Source organism: Ammodytes marinus, assembly GCF_949987685.1.
Source record: "Ammodytes marinus genome assembly, chromosome: 4".
Classification (NCBI taxonomy): Eukaryota; Metazoa; Chordata; class Actinopteri; order Uranoscopiformes; family Ammodytidae; genus Ammodytes; species Ammodytes marinus.
This window is the reverse complement of record NC_137233.1, coordinates 25,544,262-25,553,799: the sequence shown is the minus strand read 5'-3', so window position 1 is coordinate 25,553,799 and position 9,538 is coordinate 25,544,262.

Here is a 9,538-nt window from a genome sequence, read left to right as displayed (position 1 = left end):
ACAGTTGGAGCTTTGTGTCTGGCTGGGAAGCAGCACCGTCACAACATGGGGCTACAGAGTAAAGATGTCAAAACAGTAGATAAGAGCCGGGGGGCAAGCGTAATGTTGTTTAGCAGAAGAACCTGAGCTGAGAAAATGGCCAAGGGAAAAGATTACAAAACTTCCATCTCCTGAAAATGTTTACAGTCCATGCAAACAAGGATTCTGACGGGAGGTGGGATCCAAAATTGACTTGCATTGAGCGACTGCCTTTAAGTCTCATAGCATCCAGTCATTGCTCCAAAAGACAATAATATCATAGTCCAGTCAATGTTTTCACAAAATAATGAGCTATGTTATTTTGTGTAGGGGGCAGGCACCCCTCATGTTGTATTGTTAGAATTATTGCAGTAAACCTTCACCCATTCAAATGAGACCAGAGCTCATATGAATATACAGTTTGGAAACAGAGCTGCTTGTAGATTTAGAAAGATATACAACAACTTTGGCCCCAGTCTACTATCTTAAGGTTGAAAATGTGTTTTACACCAATACAATAAGGTAATACTAATAACAATAGTAATTATAGAAATTTATGTTCACCCTTTCGTAGCAACATTGACTGATGTCAGAAACTTTTTCATGGTTGGAAACCAGTTAACCCGACTTTCCTCTGGTGTCACCTACCACCAGTGTGTACTTGTGAGCCAAGCAGAGAATATGGAAAGGATGGACTTAAAGGTATGGTTCAAACCTTTTAGAATGTGATGACTTTCTTTCTTGTCTAATAGGGTATAATTACCATAGCTTAGCATACAGACTCTTAGCATCTGAAAACAACTATCCTCTGACTGGAAGGGACTACGCCTGGCCAAGTAACTATTCCTCTAAAAGAGGTAATAATACAAATGTGGGATGATTTTTGCCAGGCCTGTTGAATGTGTTATTATGGAGTTTTCCTAAAAGTGGTGTCTTTGGAGGATGTGTTTGACTGATCAGAACCTGGGCCAGTATGACTTACTAAATCCAGATCCATGTAGTAACTCAACTATTTATTTATTATTATTCTTCCGGACGATTACACATAATACATAATTTTCTCATTGCATATTCATACATATTACTTTGTGTTATCGTCCGAAGGGAAGCAGGAGAAGCCAAAGGCTTATCGGGTCCCGCCCCCACTGCCATAAGATTCAGATACACAGATACACAGCTACTACAGTTAGAATTTTTTTTTCTTTTTTTTAAGAAGATTCATTCTAATACACAGATCATTTTAGGTCTCTATTTTCCTCTCTGCCTGTGACAATGCAGATAATGATATGGCCTTGTCCATTTCTTCTCTAGTAGCCTAAACACATCTGCAAAAGTATTCAAAACAGTCAGTGTGTCTGCTGACCTCGGCTACAGTCCCATAACATGCAGTGTATTTACAAATTCTTCAGTCAGAGAAAGTCTTCCATTTTTGAATCGGGTGTTCTGAACACACAGCTGATAATTACGACATTCATGCTTGCAAGAGTTGTGATTTAAACACTACACATTTTAGCTAGTGCTCAGAGAGACTTCCATTTGCGTCAGAAACACTCTGTGCTGCAGCCGACTCCAGCTGGTCTTCATCACTCTTAAATGGTTGAATACTGTCAAACAACACTGCAATACCTAGAACAGCTATTGTTAGCTTTGCTTCTGTTCTATGCAGCAATTAAACCGACCCTCCATGACAGGTGCCTGAGTTTAAGTATGTTTTGGAAACATTGATGGGGGATGAAGCTATAAGCAAACATATTTCAGCAGGTATGTTAGGCTTACAGAAACAAGCCACTGTAAAATGTTGTCATAAAACATGATCTCTGATTTGTGGAGTCAATGAAAGAATATAAAACACAAAGGCATGCTGGCAGAACTCTTGTAATTACCTCCAGCTGATAATTGGGACACCCAGGCCGGGAGCTCCAAACACTTCTCCAGACTAATTAGACTCTCTTTTCTGAGAAGACATTTCATGCTGCTCACTGACCCAGATCCTACAACATGGTAACACAGTGAAGAACAACCTCCTGCTGCAGCTGCCTCTTCTAATAACCCCATCTCTTAACCAGGTCCTGTAGCCTCTTAACACCCTGATAGGAACTCAGCAGGACTGTACATTAAATACAGCTAAATAATCTTTAACTTTGAGTGTTCTCAGACTTAGGGCAATAGATAGACAATCATATTATATTATCATATTACACTTTTTTTTATAATATTCAAAAGTGATTACTGCCATGCTAGAAAAAAAGAAAAATGGATCAGCACCATGTTATAACGAAAGCTTAAAATGACAAGATGTTTTTCACATTATAACAATAGGCTTTATAATATGTTCACCTTAAGGAATGTGTTTCATTTCCATGAGCAATCTTCTGTTTGCTTGTATGGACTGGATAAATAGCCTAGTTCACTAATATTAATTTCCCTACCAATATTTCCTATTCATCGACTTTTCAACTGATTAAAAAAAAAAAAAAAAAAAAAAAAAAAAGTGAATTAGCCAATCAGCATCAAGACCGGTATCATCCAATTTACACCGAGGCTTCGGCTTCGTTGAGAAAAAAAAGAGAAGAAAAAAAAAAGCTGACCATCTGATTTTCATCAGAGCCATGCAGCAGCTCCTCTCCTCCCCTCCCCTCTGGCCTCCTCAGACTCAAGCAGCGACTCAGACTTTACCAGATATGACGGAGCAAATTCATCCTCGCAAGGTTAGAGACACAAGACTGCTTGTTTCAGCACACGTTGCTTTTCTATAGGCTACAGGCAGTTAGCGCTTCCTCGGCTTACCGTCTGCCAGTCTCGTTCTCTCCACCGGTACCGGGAGGGGCAGTCGGCCACCCGGCAGCTCTGGCTGGACGCCGGTCTGGAGCGCTGGGAGCAGCCGCTCTCCAGCGGGCTCCTCCGGCCACCAACCCCGCAGAACACCTCCCGGCGCTGGATGCCGTCGCCACATGATGTTGAACACTGAAAGCACACAGGTAAGAACTTTGAAAATGTTTGTCCAACTTGTATTACTCAGTTTGGGAAGATTGTTTTCCTAAATTAAATAATCACGCATAGGCCTATTGCTGTGATAATTTGACCATTGCAATTAGACCTCGTGAGTTTATTATTGACCGTAACTTTATAACTTGTCTTCTTGTTTTACTATGATATTTATATTTAGGCTATGGAGGTCTAGCCTACTATTGTTTTGTTTTTTTAGATGTTACTTTGTGGCCCCTCACCTTTAATTTATTTGACTCCTAAAGCATGCCTAGTGCCTACTCGTGCTAAAACTTGAAAATGTGACGTGGATAAATGTACTTTTATAGTATTTTATTTTAATTTAATTGTAGTTAGAGTAGTTATGAGAAGGCCACTATTTGGTAAATGTGTAGCCCAATCGTTAAATAAATGCATCCGAGCCTCCACATTCATCGTTCAGTTGTATGGGTTATTTTAACACTGATGTTTTTTTTCTGCAGAAATGTTAATACATTCGAATAGGATCCTGTAAAGTGAATGGTTCTGTCTAAGCACCAACAGCAACGGGTTAAATATGTTTTTTTTTCCTGCTGTAATACATAACATATTTCTAGAGACAGCGCTAAGCACGAGAGAGGGATGAAGAATCCACTTTGCTTTCTGCCAACTCAGCCAAAATGACTGACACAATTGCATGATGTAGGCAGCGCATACATTCATTTTTGTTGTTGTTGTTTTTTGCCTAAATTATTTGTTTAATGCTTCTGGAGGTGATTTTTGCCTAACTGTCTTGTGTCTGTTCTCTCGTTAAACAGATGAAGCTGATTCTGAACAAGCTGCACTGATGTTAATGTGATGCAAACTGAGTCAAATCATGCATATTTTATCATTATGAGACCACCATTATAACATGTGTTTGCAGATTAAGGGAGCAGGAAGTGATAAACATATCCACATGATCAAGCGGAGGTGACATCACATCCAGTGTTTTACTGCAGAGACACTGCAGGTGAATTGGGTACAATGTTTAACTTAACTTTGCCAGTTGATTATCTGAATTAAAACGATTATATTTTTTATAAGAATTGTTTGGAGAAATGTTTGGAGTAAAATGCAAATTTGACATTATTTTAATGATAACACATTTGCATCTCTTTAAAAAAAATCTAGATGTTGGATAAAGCCTGAGTTAAATCTGTTATTTTATTTTATTAACAAAATATTACTGTCCAAAGTTTTAAGAAAACAGCTTTTGGATTAAGCCTTCTTTGGTTTTATTAATAACACAATACTATATTCAGGTCTTATCATAAAGCCGACAAGTAATAGCATTAAGAAAAATCCTTCGGTAATAACTTTCAGAATAGAGATAAGAATGATTATGGAAAGTTTAGTTGATGTAAGTGCCTTAGAAGTTGTGATTTATGTTTCAGAGTATTGAAAAAGAAAATTAGATAATGTCTGTTAAAGATCGGTTGTATAGGAGAAATATACAGTTGCCAACAGACATGGTATGGTAAAATAAACCTCAAATGTACATTTTGGACCTCTTATACTAGTATGAAAGAAGACCCAAAATCTAAAAATCGATCGGTTCTTGAAATAACCATGCTTTTGCCTGTTATGTGTCGCCTTTACGTTTGAATCTACTGTATATCACGTTCATTCATATGTGACGCTGCTTTACACATTTCACAGTATATTATCTGCCATGCTGTTATAGCAGTTAAAGCACTAGGCAGCCTGCTGCACCATGGGTAATCATGCTATGCCTCGTGTGTGGAGTATCATTTTCTCCTGGCATGTCTCCTGCCTCCACAGCTGTTTAGAGCAGACGCACATCCTCTCTGACGTATGGAGCACAGATGTGGCTTTGTGCTTGGACTCTTAGCCAGTGGGGTGGATTCAGAGAAAGAGGATAGGGGAAAAAAGGGGAGAGAGACACACAGAGAGTATAGGTAGGGATAAACGTGAGCAAGCCCCAGACAGGCTCTCCAGCAGCCCAGGTGCACGTTGAGTTTGTGTCTGGCATAGTGACGTTAGTAGATTGCCTCTTTAGTAGGGCATTCAAAGAAAAGACTAACATGTGCTTCCCATTGGGGAGACAGAAGATAGAGAGGGAAAAAAAGTGAAAGAAAGAATTTCGGACATGAAAGAAAAAGTGATCATTGAGGGAAAGCAACATTTAGCGGGAGCAAGGAACCAAAAAATGAGGGCCACAGGAACAGAAAAACTAGAGATGAGAGGGGTAGATTTACACCGGCTGGACTTAACATCTGTGAAGCTGGGATGAAAGAGAACGGTGCACATCCCTTCTGTTGTCCTTACTAAATCCGAGCCCCTGCATACTCCACCTCAAAACCTCTGTCAGCCAATCCATGCCTGTGCTGCCTGCAAACTAGCAAACCACCACGTCATGCGTAAAAGCACCCTGCCTTAGTTAGTAGCTTGGCATGGTGCTTAAATACAGTCAGGTTGAGCTGCAGATGTTTGAACACATGCACATACTTGCCAGCAAGCTGGTAAGCATTATGTGGAAAGAGAAGGGGGGAGCCTACATGTCTGGCAGCGTGAGAACAAGAGTGTAGAGTGTTTTAATGCAGGTCCAAAGAGTCCCACCTCATCCCAGTCGCCAGTCTTCCACTTGGGACATCGTCCACCTCTGCAGCGCTTCTGTTTGCCGGGTTTGGGGGACAGTGGCCGGCAGTTTTCCTCCGGGACGGGGCGGCCTGACCCAGTCACACAGCTCACCTTACGGGACTTGAACCCTCTTCCACAGGAGGCAGAGCACTGCAAAATGTCAAAGGAAAGGAGGAGTTAAAATAAAATCAAAAGGTACGTTTTTTGTGTTAAAACAGTAGGACGCTCCAAAACATTGAAAATCAGAGGTCGACTTTTTAAAGTCAAACAGCATTACTAATTAAGAATAATTCATAAGAAAATAGTTTAGTTTATTTTTTTTAAATCTGAGACCCAGTTCCACGTGGGTAGATCGACCAATGGCAAAGCGTGCCCAATTACCCCGGCAGCAGTTTGTTTCACTTCCGGGCTCACCAAGTTACTGGAAGTCTAACTCAGTGTGACAGGCAGACACACACACACACACACTGACACACACAGCAGCATTACAGGAGGGAGTGGAGAAGGGCTGGACTGGGCTCGGTAATCAAAAGGGGCGTTGCATGTTGGGATGGATGGGAAGCGACAGGCTAACAGTTGAATGAGTGCGCGGCCCAGCGTGTGGTGCTGTCCTGACCAGTAAGGGACTGTATTAGACAGGAACATGCCGTGAACTCTCACCTCATTCATGGGTGGGGGCTCATGAAAAGGAGGTGGGGGCTTATTAAAAAAAGCTTATTCCCCCTTTTAAACCCAGGCACAGCTCACATCTCAATTCAATCTGTAAAATCATTTGTTGGAATTGCTCATGTTCGTGATGTCAATGGATTGTCAATTTATTTAATCAATAAAGAAAACAATTCTGATTCAGATTTTTGCAGAAAATAAAATAAAATGTGTCATTCTTGTTTGAATTTTGTTGTGATTCAATTTTAATAAAATAACACTGACTGTGTCACCATTATGTGGGAGGATTCGTAGCCTAAAGGACTTAATGTAATACATCCCTTACATTTCTCCTACATCAAATACTGACTGTAATTACAGGTATCGTGTGTTTAACCTTACTGCCTGATATGAACAATAAACAAGGACACCTTTGTTTTAGATTAAGTGGGAAGAGTAAGTGGCTCATCAAGGGGGAAACTGGGATTTCTTTTAAAGGTTCAAATCATTAAAGGAAAGCATTTACAATCCAAGGCAGTCTTCCAGACCACTGTTCTTTTCAATCATCAGGTCCTCCCTCTAAAAGCTTTATATGCTTTTTTACAAGGGTTTTCCTGCTGTTGTACTGCGCTACGGTACCCCCAGAATTCCTTGAGAATCAGTGCAAACGAACACCATGCTGGATCCGTTAACTTTGCCCACAAGTTCTCTGGGGTTTTGTAATCATCCTGGGCAGTTAACCAAAACAAACATCCCAGCTCACACACACTTGAACTTATTATTTCCAACTTAATCGGATGATAAATAAACTATATAAACACATTTTATTTGAATAGAATTTTTATTTGCAGGAAGTTAAGCAGGGTGGTACACTAATCACAGGGTTGGTGTTTCCATCCCCAGCTCTTCCTGTCCTGTCGAAGCGTCCTTGGGCAAGACCCTGAACCAAGTTGCTCCCGATGGGCAGGCCAGTACGGTGCATTACGGTTGCTCCGTCTCCATCGGTGTGTTTGAGTGGGTGAATCATCGGAAAATTGTAGAGTGATGTGTCCGTTAACAAAAGCACTATATAAGTGCAGTCCATTTACCATGATGCTACATGTCTGATCAGCTTTTACTGACTTCTAAATATGGTTGATTACAATCTATGGAATTACTGATACAAAATGCACAACACCTAACATATAGATATAAAAAGCATGGTCAGTCCCAATACGTCGCCTTTCAATGTCAGCAGAGTTTTGGGAATCCTATTCAGCCCCCCCCAACCTTTCTGGGATCACAGCAATTTCCCAGAAGTCTGTCTGTGCTGAATGGGACGAACTGGGAAGGGGCCCCTACCCGGATCAAACGTGACCCTTGGCCCACCAGTACACCACTGCATTGTCTAGCTGGCGGCCCCCGTCTTTATAGTCACTGTCGCTGGCCCCCACATTGGTACACTGTCATCAGTCCGCATTAGACCACAGTAGAGGGGCCTGACAGAAAGGGTCAGAGGGCGCTGGCAACTTCATTGAGGAGCACGCGTCACCAGGCGTCCCAGAAAAGGCTGGGGTTGGCATTAAGAGTGAACGAACACAGTAAATGAAATGGGAGCTTTACTGAGGCATTGTCACACAGCAAAGATTTACCTTTGTGGAAAGAGCTTTGAACTCCTGACACAGGCGGTAAAGCATGATTGCTCAAAGGGGTCAGCGGAGGCCCTGACCACATAAAATAACAAGGATATTGCTCAGTGATTTGTGCGATTTCATTCAGGAAAAACACCCCATTGAATAGACTGGCGGGGAGGACTGCTTTATAAGCCATTTGTCGGGCCTCTCTATTAAAGTCGTTTTAGCCCAAGGGAAAAACGCTCACATAATGTATAAGGGACACTTCCTTATTCACAAAAACACTTGTAAAAATGTAGTTGGTAATTTTGAGTTAAATTTATTTAAAAATAGGGCTAATCAGCAGGATTACAATGGTGCAAGCAGCGGACTATTGGAGTAATGATTTGTATTAAAGGTTGGGAATTAAATCAGTTATCTATCCTTTTGGGACAGCCAGTCCATGTAGGTTGCCAAGAAGTTGAAGGTTTTCCTTTTTTCTTAGTATGCAGTGACCTTGGCCTGATCACTGCATATGACAAACATATTGGTAATGCTTTAGAGTACTGCTGAAACGTACAACAGACCTTTTTTTCAAATTTCCAGTGTCATTTTTGTTCTAAGCACAGTACTAGCACATTATATACTGCAACGTAGACGTAGGTACAAGTGAACAAGATGTGTAGTTAGGGAATAAGGGAGTAACAACTTAAAGACATTACAGTGTTACATAGATTTTACAATGGGCAACAATGTGCTGTTTGAGGTAAGCTATGTTTTATAAAACTACTGCTAGTTTTGGATCTGAGTGTAAATAGTTTGAAGTTAGTTTACTGTTTAAAGAGGCACCCTGGTTGATACTTCCTTATCCCCCAACTTCATATGTAGCTTGTACATACACATATGTGTTGGTATGTGTACTGTATTGGTGCACCAACAGAAAATGTAAATTGGGAAGAATTGAACAGCAGTTGGCTGTAGTCTGCAGCATAACTAGAATGTTTTGTTCAAATAAGAATGAAAAAAGTCTTTGAGTACCTCTACTTCACTTTAATCGTAACTTTTTCTGAAAATGAACAGAAATCCAACAAATCCATAAAAAATTAAATATTGACATAACATTATAATGAAGTAACAATAAATACAAGTAATTACAAAAATGTACAGAAATCTTTTTGAAACACAGACTAATACTGCCATTTGTGAATAAGAGATAAACAATAGACTTATTTCAAGAGCCCGTTGATTTAGTGTTTGATCTGTACTGCTATTTGAATATCTGCTGTGTCAAACTGCTACTGCTAATAGGATAGGAGGAAAAATAAAAGGATGTGCTGGGTTAAAATTGTGTTCTACTTTCACTGATTCAACATAGATTTGATTGTTACGCTGCCTTTCAATGTTCTCATCAGTAAATGCTGTGTGGTAAAAAAAAATATGCACTCACTGCTGTTTTAACAGGCCCTTAAAATCAGGTGTGATTTCAGTACAGACATTTATGACCAGGAGGAGTCAACTGGGTGGGCTGCAGGGAAAAGTTGCCCCTAACCACAGATTTTGGATCAGTTTTTACTGTCCTTAGCAGAATGGTAAGTATCACAAGGTGGGACAAGGCACACACCATGGATCTGTGTTTAGGGCTATCAACTGCAATGGGTAGCCTTAACAACTCATGC